Source organism: Mustela lutreola, chromosome 1 (genome assembly GCF_030435805.1).
Source record: "Mustela lutreola isolate mMusLut2 chromosome 1, mMusLut2.pri, whole genome shotgun sequence".
In the NCBI taxonomy this organism is placed as follows: domain Eukaryota; kingdom Metazoa; phylum Chordata; class Mammalia; order Carnivora; family Mustelidae; genus Mustela; species Mustela lutreola.
Window position 1 is genome coordinate 164,327,621 of NC_081290.1, and position 13,342 is coordinate 164,340,962.

A 13,342-nucleotide genomic window follows, 5' to 3' on the forward strand; every position below is an offset into this window, starting at 1 on the left:
AATTCTTATTCAAACATTTTTTTTTTTTAAAGATTTTATTTATTTATTTGACAGAGAGAGATCACAAGTAGGCAGAGAGGCAGGCAGAGAGAGAGAGGAAGGGAAGCAGGCCCCCTGCTGAGCAGAGAGCCCGATGCGGGACTCGATCCCAGGACCCTGAGATCATGACCTGAGCCGAAGGCAGCGGCTTAACCCACTGAGCCACCCAGGCGCCCTTATTCAAACTTTTTCTTTCATTATTTTGAATATGTCCTCCCACTGCCTTCTAGCCTCCATGATTTCTTTCTTTCTTTTCTTTTTTTTTTTAATTATCCTGTTATTTTCATTCATAGTATCCAAGTCTGGCAAGTCATTTTCTTTCTTCCCTTTTTTAAAGATTTTATTTATTTATTTGACAGACAGAGAGATCACAAGTAGACAGAGATGGGCAGAGAGAGAGGGAAGCAGGCTCCCTGTTGAGCAGAGAGCCCAACGTGGGGCTCAATCCCAGGAGCCTGAGATCATGACCTGAGCTGAAGGCAGAGGCTTAACACACTGAGCCACCCAAGCACCCTAGCCTCCATGACTTCTGATGAGAGAGCAGGTCTTAAACTTACTGAGGATGCCTTGAACACATTAAGTTGTTTTCTCTCAGTGCTTTCAATATGCTTTCTTTGTCTTTCAGTAGTTTTACCGTAATGTGTCTAGGTGTGGATATCTTTGACTTTTACTACTTGGTATGCACTGGGCTTCCTGGATAAGTTTGCTATTCATTTTCATGAAATTTGAGAGAGAGAATGAGCACATTGTCCCTTCCAATGTTCTTTCTTTCTTTCTTTTCTATTCTCTTTACTCCCCTTCTGAGAATCATGCTCTATTTATGTTGGTATGATTAAATGGTATCCCACAGATCTCTGAGTCTCTATTCATTTTCTTCATTCCTTTTTCTTCCTTTTCCTCACACTGGATAATCTCAATTGACCTATCTTTAAGACTGCTGGTTATTTCTTCCACCTAGTCAAATCTGATACTAAACTCCTCCAGTGAAATTTTCATTTATTATATTTTATTTTTTAAAAAGATTTTATTTATTTATTTGACAGAGATCACAAGGAGGCAGAGAGGCAGGCAGAGGGAGAGGGAGAAGCAGGCTCCCCACTGAGCGGAGAGCCTGATGTGGGGCTTGATCCCAGGACCCTGGGTTAATGACCTGAGCCGAAGTCAGAGCCTTTAACCCACTAAGCCACCCAGGTGCCCCCATTTATGACATTGTACAACTCCAGAATTTCTGTATGGTTCTTAAAATTTTTAAAAACATCTTGTTTTCGATATATAATTCATATACCATATAATTCACCAACTTAAAGTATAAAATTAAATTATTTTTAGTATATTTATAAATATGTACAATACCACATTTAGTACATTCACAGATAAGTACAACATCACTACCCTATTCACCTTTCTGTCCTCTCAGGCCTAAGCAAATCTGGTCTACCTTCTGTCTCTCTAGATTTCCCTCTCCTACACATTTTTTATAAATGGGCTCCGTGGTCTTCTGTGACTGGCTTCTTTCACAAGGTGTAACATTTTCAAGATTCAAGGATTGCATGCTATTTTTGTCTCAGCTGTTTCACATTTTTTTTCTTTCCCCTTTTTTTTTAAGATTTTATTTAATTATTTGACAGGCAGAGATCACAAGTAGGCAGAGAGGCAGGCAGAGAGAGAGAGGAGGAAGTAGGCTCCCTGCAGAGCAGAGTCAGATGTGGGGCTCTTTCCCAGGACCCTTGGATCATGACCTGAGCCAAAGGCAGAGGCTTTAACCCACCAAGCCACCCAGGCACCCCTTTCTTTCTTCTTTTAAAAAAATTTTTATTGTTTTATTTTTTTTCATCTTGATAGTTAATATACTTATTATTATTTAAGGCCTGATCTAGAAATTACTAGCAACATAGATCTTCAGCAAATCTAAGTGTAATATAAATTATTACTTTCATCTTTTACTCAACAATTCAAGGACCAGCATTAGAATTAGAATTGCATTTACTTCTTCTTAATATATGTACTACTGTCATTAATTTGAAATTTATACACATACACAAATACATACCCATTCACGAATTATACTATTTTAGATAGTATGTATTCATTCAAATTTATCCCATATTTGCCACTTTTATTCCTGTAACTACTTCTATGTTTCTCTCTAGGATAATTTGCCTTCTAGATGCAGAATGCCATTTATTATCTTCCTTCACTGTGAGTTTGCCAGTGACAAAGTCTATCAATTTTTTGTTTGTCATGGAATATCTTTATTTTTACCTTATTAGAAGTTATTTTTCTTTGATACTAGATTCTACATTGTCAGCTCTTATCTTTTCTCTCTTAAAGAATCTTTTTTCATCTCTGCACCCAGTATGGGGTTCAAACTCACAACCCTGAGATTAAGAGTTCCCAAAGCTATTATTTTATTACCTGTGGCTTACACTCTTTCTTTTGACAAGTTAGCTATTGGTCCATTTGTTGCTCTTTCAAGGTAACCTTTTATATTCCTGACTAGTCTTAAAGGGTGTGTGTGTGTGTGTGTGTGTCCGTCCAATAGTTTTATTTATTATAATGTAACTCTTTTCAGAAATTTCTTCTGTTCTATACCCTCTTTAACTTCCTTCTGGGCCAATTATGCATATATTATATTTTAACCCCATACCTCCCATGTTTTTGTACCTCAATGCTTCAGTTATTTTTTATCTTTCAGTTGACTTTTTACTTCCTCGATTAAGTCTAAACTACTGTTACCCATTTTTTTTTTTTAAAGATTTTATTTATTTGACAGACAGAGATCACAAGTAGGCAAAGAGGCAGGCAGATAGAGAGTGAGAGAAGGAAGCAGGCTCCCTGCTGAGCAGAGAGCCCGACGTGGGACTAGATCCCAGGACCCTGAGATCATGACCTGAGCCGAAGGCAGCGGCTTAACCCACTGAGCCACCCAGGCGCCCACTGTTACCCATTTTTATGCATAGAGCTCTGTTTCCCCAAAATTTGTATGTTAAAGTTCAAACCCCTAGTATCCCAGAATGGGACTGTATTTGGAAATAGTGCCTTTAAAAAGAGGTTATTAGGTTGAAATGAGGTCACCAGGGTAGGGTGACCTACCTACCTAAATATGACTTGTGTCTTTGTAAGAAGAGGACACAGATACACACAGGATGAAGACCGTACGACAGAGAGAAGACAGTCATCTACAAGACAAGAAGAGAGGCCTCAGGAGAATCCAGCTCTGCCAACACCATGATTTTGGACTTCTCATCCTCCAGAACTGTGAGGAAATAAATCTTTTTGCTGTTAAGCCACCAGGTCTATGGTACGTTATGGCAGTCCTAGAAACCTAATACAACTATCCATTGAGCATTTAATTTTGGTTGGCATAAATTTCAGTTCTAGAAATTCCAGCTTTTTCTTTATAGTTCCCAATTCTTTGCTAAAATTCGTAATGTCTTTTATCTCTTTAAACACATTAAGTGTAGCTATTTTTTAATTTTTTTAGAAGGGGGTAGAGAGAGAGGTGGGAAGAGAGAAGGAGAGAGAGAATCTTAAGCAGGCTCCATGCCTGATGCAGGGTTTGACCTCACAACCCTGAGATCATGACCTGGGCTGAAATCAAGAGTCCAATGTTTAATCAATTGAGTCACCTAGGTACCCCAAGTGTAGCAATTTTAAAACATGTCTGATTACTCAATTATCTGAATCTTACGTGGACCAGAATCAATTATCTGGTTTTTTTGGTTGGTTGTTTTTAGTTCCTTCATTTTCTCTCCTTGTGTTATTAGTTACTATTTACTGACTGGTAGGCAATGTGGAAACATTTGGATGCCTAACATGTTACCCTTCCTCAAAGAATTTATATTTGCTCTGACAAGTGGGTCATGAAACTAGCAGTAGAGTTCACATAAATTCATATTCAGGGACTGACATGATTCAGAGTCAGTCTACGTATGGTTCTTCTTTACTCCTAATCTGTACCCTTTTAGATTCACAACCCGAAGAATGGGAAGTATACTCAGGACCACAGCTTTGGGGAACCTGGTCTCCTGTTTTTGATCCTTAGAGGCTTTCAAAAGTGCTAAAGCTTTTCAACATTTTAGCTGCCACTTTCAGAATTAGCATATGGCCCTAGGCTCTAGGCCCTAGCCAACCATATCTTGGCTTTCTTACTCTTTTTTCTTCATTAAGTCTTCAATTAAACACAATTAGATTTTACATACACTCATGTATGCATCTGCATATATGTCTGTCGATTTATATATGTATGAATGCATATATGTGTGTGTATATAACTATACCTACCCATACATGCACGTGTGTAAACATGTACATGTGTATATACAATATATAATAATATATAATATATTCCTTTCTCAGAATAGTATGCTAAACATAGAATTTATAAATAGTGTTAATAGAAATCAGGTGAAGCCTGGAATGATATTTCAATACAGAGAAGACTTAAGTTTGTTTCTCCCAGGAGTCTGTAGTATTAGCGCTCTGAGAAACTAGGGAACACTAATATACTGGGTCATTGTATCTGATTGCGGAAATAGTAATAATTCAAAGATGAGCTGTAGTTTGCTCTAAGGGTTTACATACCACTCCCTCACACTTATTCCTATGATGTAGCTCTTTAGGGCACCAAACCAAAATGTTGGAGGTTTCCTAGTGTCATCTACACTTAGTGAGTTCTAGGCTCTAATCACCGTCCATCTAGAAACTGCAAGACTGTCAAAAGTACTCCTCAAGGGGCACCTGGGTAGCTCAGTGGGTTAAAGCCTCTGCCTTCGGCTCAGGTCATGATCCCAGGGTCCTGGGATTGAGCCCCATGTTGGGCTCTCTGCTCTGAGGGGAGCCTGCTTTCTCCTCTCTCTCTCTGCCTGCCTCTCTGCCTGCTTGTGATCTCTGTCAAATAAATAAATAAAATATTAAAAAAAAAAAAGTACTCCTCAGGAAATTGAAAGGGAAAGAAAGGACCTTGAAAAACCTGCTTCTCCATAAAAGTAACAAGTACAATGCAAAAATGGTTAAAACCAAACTTCTTGGAATTGTGGATACTAACTGGAGGTTTGCAACAATCTGAGGAGCATTTACCCAATGAAACCAGCTGACTCTCACAAGCTTTATGGTGTTTTAACTTGCTCTAACTCACATCCTCCTTTCTCTGCAGTAGCTGCAACAAACATCTGTAGCCTCACTACTATGATAATTGTGAAAATAATGTAGCAGTCACTGAAAGGGGCGGAACAAGGCATTTAAAGAAATATCTGTCCAGTCAGTAACTGATCACTAAGCTAACCAAGGGGAAAAATTTTCAATGCTACCCATAATCTAGATTACGGAGATTATAGAATCAGGCCAGGAAAACCGTCAAACAAAGAATAATAATTCCTGGGAGTGGAGATTTAATTTGAAGAGTTGTCACGTTATATTAAAAATGTCTAGTTTTCAATAAAAGCCTATGAGACACACCAAGAAATAGTAAAATACGGCTCACTCACATAAAAAAATAGTCAACAGAAACTACCTGATAACCCAGTTGATAACTTTACTGAACAAGGACTTTAAACCAGTATTTTAAATACTGTTCAAAGAACTAAGGAAAACCACATCTTAAGAATTGGAAATGTCTCACCAAATAGACCATCAATAAAGAGACAAGTTATAACCAAGAACCAAATAGAAATTTTGGAGTTAGAAAGTGCAATAACTAGAATGACAAATCACACTAGAGGGGCTTAACGGCAGATTTGATCAGGCAGAAGAAATAATCCATGAACTAGGAGATAGGTCCCCTGAGATTATCCGGTACAAGAAAGAAGGAAAAAGAAAAAAAAATGAACAGAGCCTCTGAGAGAGTAAGATGCCATTACACATACCAAATACAAATAACTGGAGTCTCAGTAGGACAGATGAGAGAGAAAGGGTCAAAAAAAAAGCTGAAGAAATAGTAGACCCCAAATTTACTAAACTTGGTGAAAATTTTAACTTATCCAAGAAGCCTAAGGAATACAAAGTAGGAAAAACTCAAATTTGATCTGCAACATCAGTTATTCCCTGGGACTTCAGCCTGCTGGCCCCTCTGGAGATTTTGAACTTGCCACCTTCCATAAATTATGTGAGTCAATTCCTTAAAAATAAATCTCTCTCTGCATGCATGAATGCACATGCACACTCACATATACACACACACACACTCCTGACTCTGTTTCTTTTTTTTTTTTTTTAAGATTTTATTTATTTATTTGACACAGAGAGATCACAACTAGGCAGAGAGGCAGGCAGAGAGAGAGGAGGAAGCAGGCTCCTCGCTGAGCAGAGAGCCCAATGCGGGGCTCGATCCCAGAACTCTGGGATCATAACCTGAGCCAAAGACAGAGGCTTTAACCCACTGAGCCACCCAGGCACCCCCTGACTCTGTTTCTTTAGAGAACCCTAATACAGAATTAGCACACAAAAAGAGGAAGAGAATAAAACTGTATAAGAACAAAGTTTTTATACATTACTGAAATTAATTTGGTATTACTATGAATAAGGTTTTTATAAATTAATATACAAAAAAAGCATCTGATAAAACCCAACACACTTTCAACATAAAAATGCTCATCACCTGTCCAAAAAAAAAAAAAAAAAAGAGAGAGAGAGAGCAAGAAATGCTCATCAAATTAGGAATAGAAAAAAAAGAAACTTCCTTAACATAAGAAAGCATCTGCCTTCTGCTCGGGTCATAATCCAAGGGTCCTGGGTTCGAGCCCCACATGGGGCTCCCTGCTCAGTGGAAGGCTGCTTCTCCCTCTCTCCCATTCCCCCTGCCTGTATTCCCTCTCCAACTGTGTCTCTCTCTGTCAAATAAATAAATGGAAATCTTTTTTTTTTTTTTAAAGATTTCTATTTATTTATTTGACAGAGAGAGATCGCAAGTAGGCAGAGAGGTAGGAAGAGAGAGAGAGAGAGGGAAGCAGGCTCCCTGCTGAGCAGAGAGCCCGATTCGGGACTCTATCCCAGGACCCTGAGATCATGACCTGAGCCGAAGGCAGCAGCTTAACCCACTGAGCCACCCAGGCGCCCCATAAATAAATAAAACCTTAAAAAAAAAAAAAAACCGAGAAAGCAAATTTATGGAAAACTCACAGCTAACATATACTTAATAGTGAAAGACTTAAAATTATTCTCCTACATGGGACGCCTGGGTGGCTCAGTTGGTTGGACGACTGCCTTCAGCTCAGGTCATGATCCTGGAGTCCCAGGATCGAGTCCCGCATCAGACTCCCAGCTCCATGGGGAGTCTGCTTCACTCTCTGACCTTCTCCTCGTTCATGCTCTCTCTCACTGTCTCTCCCTCAAGTAAATAAATAAAATCTTTAAAAAAAAAAAATTATTCTCCTACAAACATCAAGAATAAAATAGGATGCCTGTTTTTTTTTTTTTTTTTAAAGATTTTATTTATTTATTTGTCATAGAGAGAGAAGCAAGAGCAAGCACAGGCAGAGTGGCAGGCAGAGGCAGAGGGAGAAGTAGGCTCCCCGCCAAGCAAGGAGCCCAATATGGGACTTGATCCCAGGACTCTGGGATCATGACCTGAGCCGAAGGCAGCCGCTTAACCAACTGAGCCACCCAGGAGTCCCAGGATGCCTGTTTTTATCGTTGCTGTCAGTGTTGTACTGGAAATTCCAACCAGAGTAACTGTGCAAGAAAAAGAAATGACAGACATCCAAATTGGAGGGGTACCTGAGTGGCTGACTCAGTTAGTTAAGCATCTGACTCTTGGTTTGGGCTCAGGTCATGATCTTAGGATCACGGGACAAAGCCTTGTATTGAGCTTCATGCTCAGCTCAAAGGCTGCTTGGGATTCTCTCGCTTTACCTCTTCTCCACCCCTCTGCCTCTCCCCCTGGCTCATGTGAGCGTTTTTTCTCTCTGAAACAAACAAACAAACAAACAAATAAATAAAATGTTATAAAAAAAAATGTAAAGTATCCAAGTTGAAAAGGAAGAAGTATAATTTGTTTATTTGGAGATTCCCTGATTCCATGAATAGAAAATTCCAAGAATTTTTGAAATAAGAAAAAGCCCTAAACCTAACAAACTCAAAAAAGTGGTAAGGTTAAAGATTAATACATACAAACCAGTTATGTTTCTGTATACCAGCAATGGACAATTCAAAAATGAAATTAAGGGAACAATTACATTTACAATTGCATCTAAAACAATAAAATTCCTAGGAATAAATTTAATCAAGGAGGTAAAATATTTATATATGGAAACTATAAAATGTTGCTGAAAGCAATTAAAGACGACCTAAAAAAATAGAAAAAATATTCTCCGTCTATATATTATAAGACTAAATATTATTAAGATGGCAACACCTGCAAAGCAATCTACAAATCCAATGCAATCCTTATCAAAATTCCAATGGCTTTTTTTTTCAGAAATGGAAATTTCATATGAAATTCTAAGGGGCCCTGAACAGCTAAAACAATATTCAAAAAAAGAAAACAAATCTGGAAGACTCACACTTCCAGATTTCAAAACTAACTATAAAAAGAAACAGTAATCAAAACAGTCTTGTACTGACATTAAGAATGACAGACATACATGGACAAAAGAAAAACAGATAAATTGGACTTCATAAAAATTTAAAATTTTTATGCATCAAATTAACATTATCAAGAAAGTGAAAACATTCCACAAAATGGGACAAAATATTCGCAAATCATTTATCAGACAAGCATTCTGTATCCAAAATATGTAAAAAACTTCACAATTTAACAACAAAAAGACAAATAACTCAATTAAGAAATGGGGGGGGAAGGACGCCTGGGTGGCTCAGTTGGTTAAGCAGCTGCCTTCGGCTCAGGTCATGATCCCAGCGTCCTGAGATCGAGTCCCACATCGGGCACCTTGCTCCGCAGGGAGCCTGCTTCTCCCTCTGACTCTGCCTGCCACTCTGCCTGTGCTCGCTCTTGCTCTCTCTCTCTCTCTGACAAATAAATAAATAAATAAGAAATGGGGGGGGGGATGGGGAAAAGGGGCACTTGGGTGGCTCAGTCAGTTAAACTTCTGCCTTGGCTCAGGTCATCATCCTGGGGTCCTGGGATTGAGCCCAGAATCGGGCTCCCTGCTCAGCAGGGAGTCTGCTTCTCCCTCTGTCCCTCACCCCACTCAGGCTCTCTGTCTCTCTCTCTCAAATAAATAAATTCTTTAAAAAAATGGGGAAAAGATCTGAAAGGGCTTCTTCAAAGAAGATATACAAATAGACAATAAGCATATGAAAAAGATGTTCGACATGGTTCCTTATTAAGGAAATGCAAGTTAAAATCACAATGAGTTACCACTTCACAGTGGCTACAATTAAAAATGGAAAACAAAGTCTTGGCAGGAATTGGGGAAATTGGGAAATTCTATACATTGCCGGCAGGAATGAAAATGGTGTGGCCACTGTGGAAAACAATTTGCTGGTTCCTCAAAAAGTTAAACACAGAATTACCTTATGGTCCATCAATTTCAATGCAAAGAGGTACTCAAACGAATACATATATAAACATATTTATAGCAGTATTCACAACAGTCACAAGGTAGAAAAAGTCCAAATATCCATCAATAATGGATGGATTAACCAACTGCAGAATACACACACAATGGAATATCATTCATCCATAAAAAAGAACAGTGATATATACAACTTGCATGAGCCCTAAAAACATGCTCAACAAAAAAAGCCACACATAAAAGGTCACATATTTTATGATTATTTCTATAAAATGTATCCAAAATCAGTAAATCCGTAGGGACAGAAAAGCAGAGTAAACATTACCAGTAAATACAGTAAATGGGGAATAATTACCTCCCTCCCAAATCAAAAAGACGTTGGACCTGGCAAGTAGATATTTTGCTGTGCTTGCTTGAGGTGAAACCTGGGTCCATTAAATGAACAGATACAGGAAGATTGCAGCAATGCAGAAATGGATTGAATCTAGACATTTCTCTTGCACACTCTGAAGTGCAGAAAGCCACCAAGAATTGTTCTGCCTGACAAGAGGAGATAACAGAGAATGCAGATGGCTCTGGGATAGATTTCCTAAAGGGAAGGCCCTGCACATAGGTGGCAAGTTAGACTAGCCTGGTAGCTCCAGGAGGCAAGAAATACTTCCTGACATAAATAGACATCTACTGTGGACTAGGCTATGCATACCTCCTGGTAGATATAAATGCTCAAAACACCAAAAAAAAAGATCTACAACAAAAGATATTGTATCAATTTTGACTGACAACCCACATTTCCTCAGATCGAAGAACACATTTTCATCCTCAGAGTAACAGTTTGATAGCGAACAGAATGGACAACATTTTTTTTTTTTTTTGGTCTAAAATGCAGGGAATAAAGGCATAAGGGTTGACTGGCAAGATTTCATGAGTGTGTACAGACACTCAACATGAACAGGACCCAGAGGATGTCTCTCCCTTTCTCTGGGGGATCCAGAGAACAGAGGATGGAGAAAGATGCTGGTATAACAATACTTTTTTGTTTCCCTCACATGACCTCAACACTTTTCTTCCTACTGGTTCTCAGACCAGAACTGCAATTGCAGATGCCCAAACTGGGATAAAGGGTATATCTGTTCTCTAGGGCTGCATAACAAAGTACACTAACTGAGTGGCTTCAACAACAGATAGGTATTGTTTCACAGGGGTGGAGGCTAGAAGCCTGAGATCGGGGTGTTGGCAGGGTTGGTTTCTTCTGAGGGGTATGAGGGACAATCTGTTCCATGACTCCTTCTTAGCCTCTGGTGGCCTCAGGTGTTCCTTGGCTTCTAGACGGCGATCTCCCTGTGTCCTCACATCGTCTTTCCTCTACGTGTATCTGCCCCTGCGTTCAAATCTCCTCTTTTCATAAGGACACAGTCACATTAGATTAGGGCACACTCTAATGGCCTCATCTTAACTCCATCATCCATAAAGGCCTTATTTCCAAATACAGTCACATTCACTAGTACTATGTGTTAGAATGTCAGTAACTTTTGTGTGTCGGGGAGGGTATAATTCAATCTACAACAATCTCTAAGCAAAAAACTGTAACTATACTTTTAAACCTTTGTGATGAAATTCCTAAGGGCCTGATGGGGTAGATCATGCTTTCACCCCTCTAACAAAATTGAGGTTCACAGGAAATGCAGCTAAAATCCCTAGTGGTCAAGAGAGTTCACTAATTCTGTACCTGTGTAGGCCTCCCTATATGAATGGGAGTGGACTAAGGGGGAAAGCACCTACCATGCTAGAATTGCTATCAGCAACCTACACCAGCACAGGGGCCAAACCTAACATTCCTTCCAAAGGAAGAAAAGTTAAGGTATAAATGGAAAGAAGGAAGAATGGTAGCTGAGGATAAAGGAATGAATCAACAGTTATGCAATGAGGGAAATCCAGTATTACATTCATTGGTATCTCAAAGCACGCCTTGAACAAGAAGTAATAATATTGCCTGTAGCTTAAGTGTACCACATGCCTGAAAAAGTACAGCCACGTTGCTGAGACTGTTCTTGCTTTTAGAACCTGAGAATGACAATGAAAGCCTGCAAACTTAAGTGGCATAGTTCTGGGAGATATTTTGGTCATGTAATATGACAATGAACCGGAATAATTACTCATGCCTGAGTGGAGCTGTAGTAATGCCTCAGTATCTTCTGATTCATATTTCAGGTTGTATTTACTACCATACTGTAATGTGATGGGACACTAACCTTGTTGGTTAAGAATCAGTTCTATTACTTAAACAAGTATTATAGTAATACTGATGTTGATAGTCAAGTATATTTGGAGACTTGGTTAATGCTTCTTCAGGATGTAATACTGATGCAAGAATGAATGCCCTGAGAAAGAACTGGATAAGTTAACCATCAGAGAAATTGTATGCTCAAGAGTTCTGCACAAATTTAGTGGAAGGAATAAACAGTGGCAAATCCAAGGGGAAAATGTACTAAATTAGTATAAACAAATGAAAATGTATGTAACAGTTTTATAGGCAGATCCATTATTTAAATCTATCCTATCCCCACACCGGCTCCTCCAAATATTAGGCATATTCATACTGAGACTACTGGACAAATGGAATGCAGTGAAAGTGATACTGCATGACTTTGCAGGGTATGGTATAAAGGCAACGTGATTTCCACCTGGCTCTAGTTTCTTGGACTACTCACACCTTGAACTGTGTCCCACCACGCTGTGAGGAAGCCCAAACTAACTCATGTGGAAAGACCACATGAGGGGCACCTGGATGGCTCAGTCGTTAAGCGTCTGTCTTCGGCTCAGGTCATGATCTCAGGGTCCTGGAACTGAGCCACACATTGGGCTCCCTGCTCAAAGGGAGACCTCACTCCCCCTGCTTGTGTTCCCTCTCTCACTGTGTCTCTCTGTGTCAAATAAAATCACACACACACACACACAAAAGAAAGAAAGAAAACAAAAGAAAAGAAAAAAGACCATATGAAGAGTCACCAGAGCCCACTGCACTTCTTGACTTTGGAATCATAAATGCTCACTGTATGTCACTAAGTTTTAGGGTAAACTTGTTACATGGCCATCAATAACCAAGCAGTGCTCAAGTAATTCACAGCCCAGAGAAAGATAAATAAGGATACAATGAACTAATATAAGGCAAAATGCAATAGCCACTACACAGAAGGTAAAGAAGGGGACTTGGAAAAAATAAACAAAGGAAAAAAGAGGCCTTGGAAGAGGAAGGAGCATAAAGAAATAAGTCTAAGGGATGGAGCACTGGGGCAGTGGGGGGGGGGGGGACGGAAAAATCTTCAAAGAAGGAATCTTTGAAAATCTAGCACCTAACAGAAGAGCTTGAAGGGAAATAGTGCCAACAACAAGAAAAAGGAAGGTGTGGTAAGACTTCGTGACAAGGTAGTATATATATAGGTCTCCTTAGAGACAAAATTCAACTTTTTTTTTTTTTTTTACATGATCACAAATACTGAAAGAATATTAAACTATTTGAAGGACAGTGTAGGAAGCAGTCTAAAAAGAAATAAGATGGCATTCTATTGACTGTGATCATATGAAATAATTAAATTTCTTGCTGTTACTCTCCATGCAAAGGGCTAACTCTGACCCTAAGACATGAAAACCACTTATCAGCACTTCCTTTGATGTAGTGGCCAAGGTAAAACCCAGTACTTTGCTTGCTCATTGTGCCAGACCCAGTATCAGTTTAATGACAGCAATTCTCCACGGTTAGCATTCCTGGGAGTTCTAGGGGTGATTTACAGGGAGGCATTTGTCTTGAACTGAAATGAAAAGTACCTAGTAAT

The 13,342-nt window shown here is 39.2% G+C and overlaps 1 protein-coding gene across 4 annotated transcripts in view; it reads right to left on the bottom strand.

The window, feature by feature from the left end:
• The window catches only part of PIWIL2 (piwi like RNA-mediated gene silencing 2), a 74,024-nt gene that overhangs the window by 25,696 nt on the left and 34,986 nt on the right, over window positions 1–13,342 (bottom strand). The window lies entirely within an intron of this gene.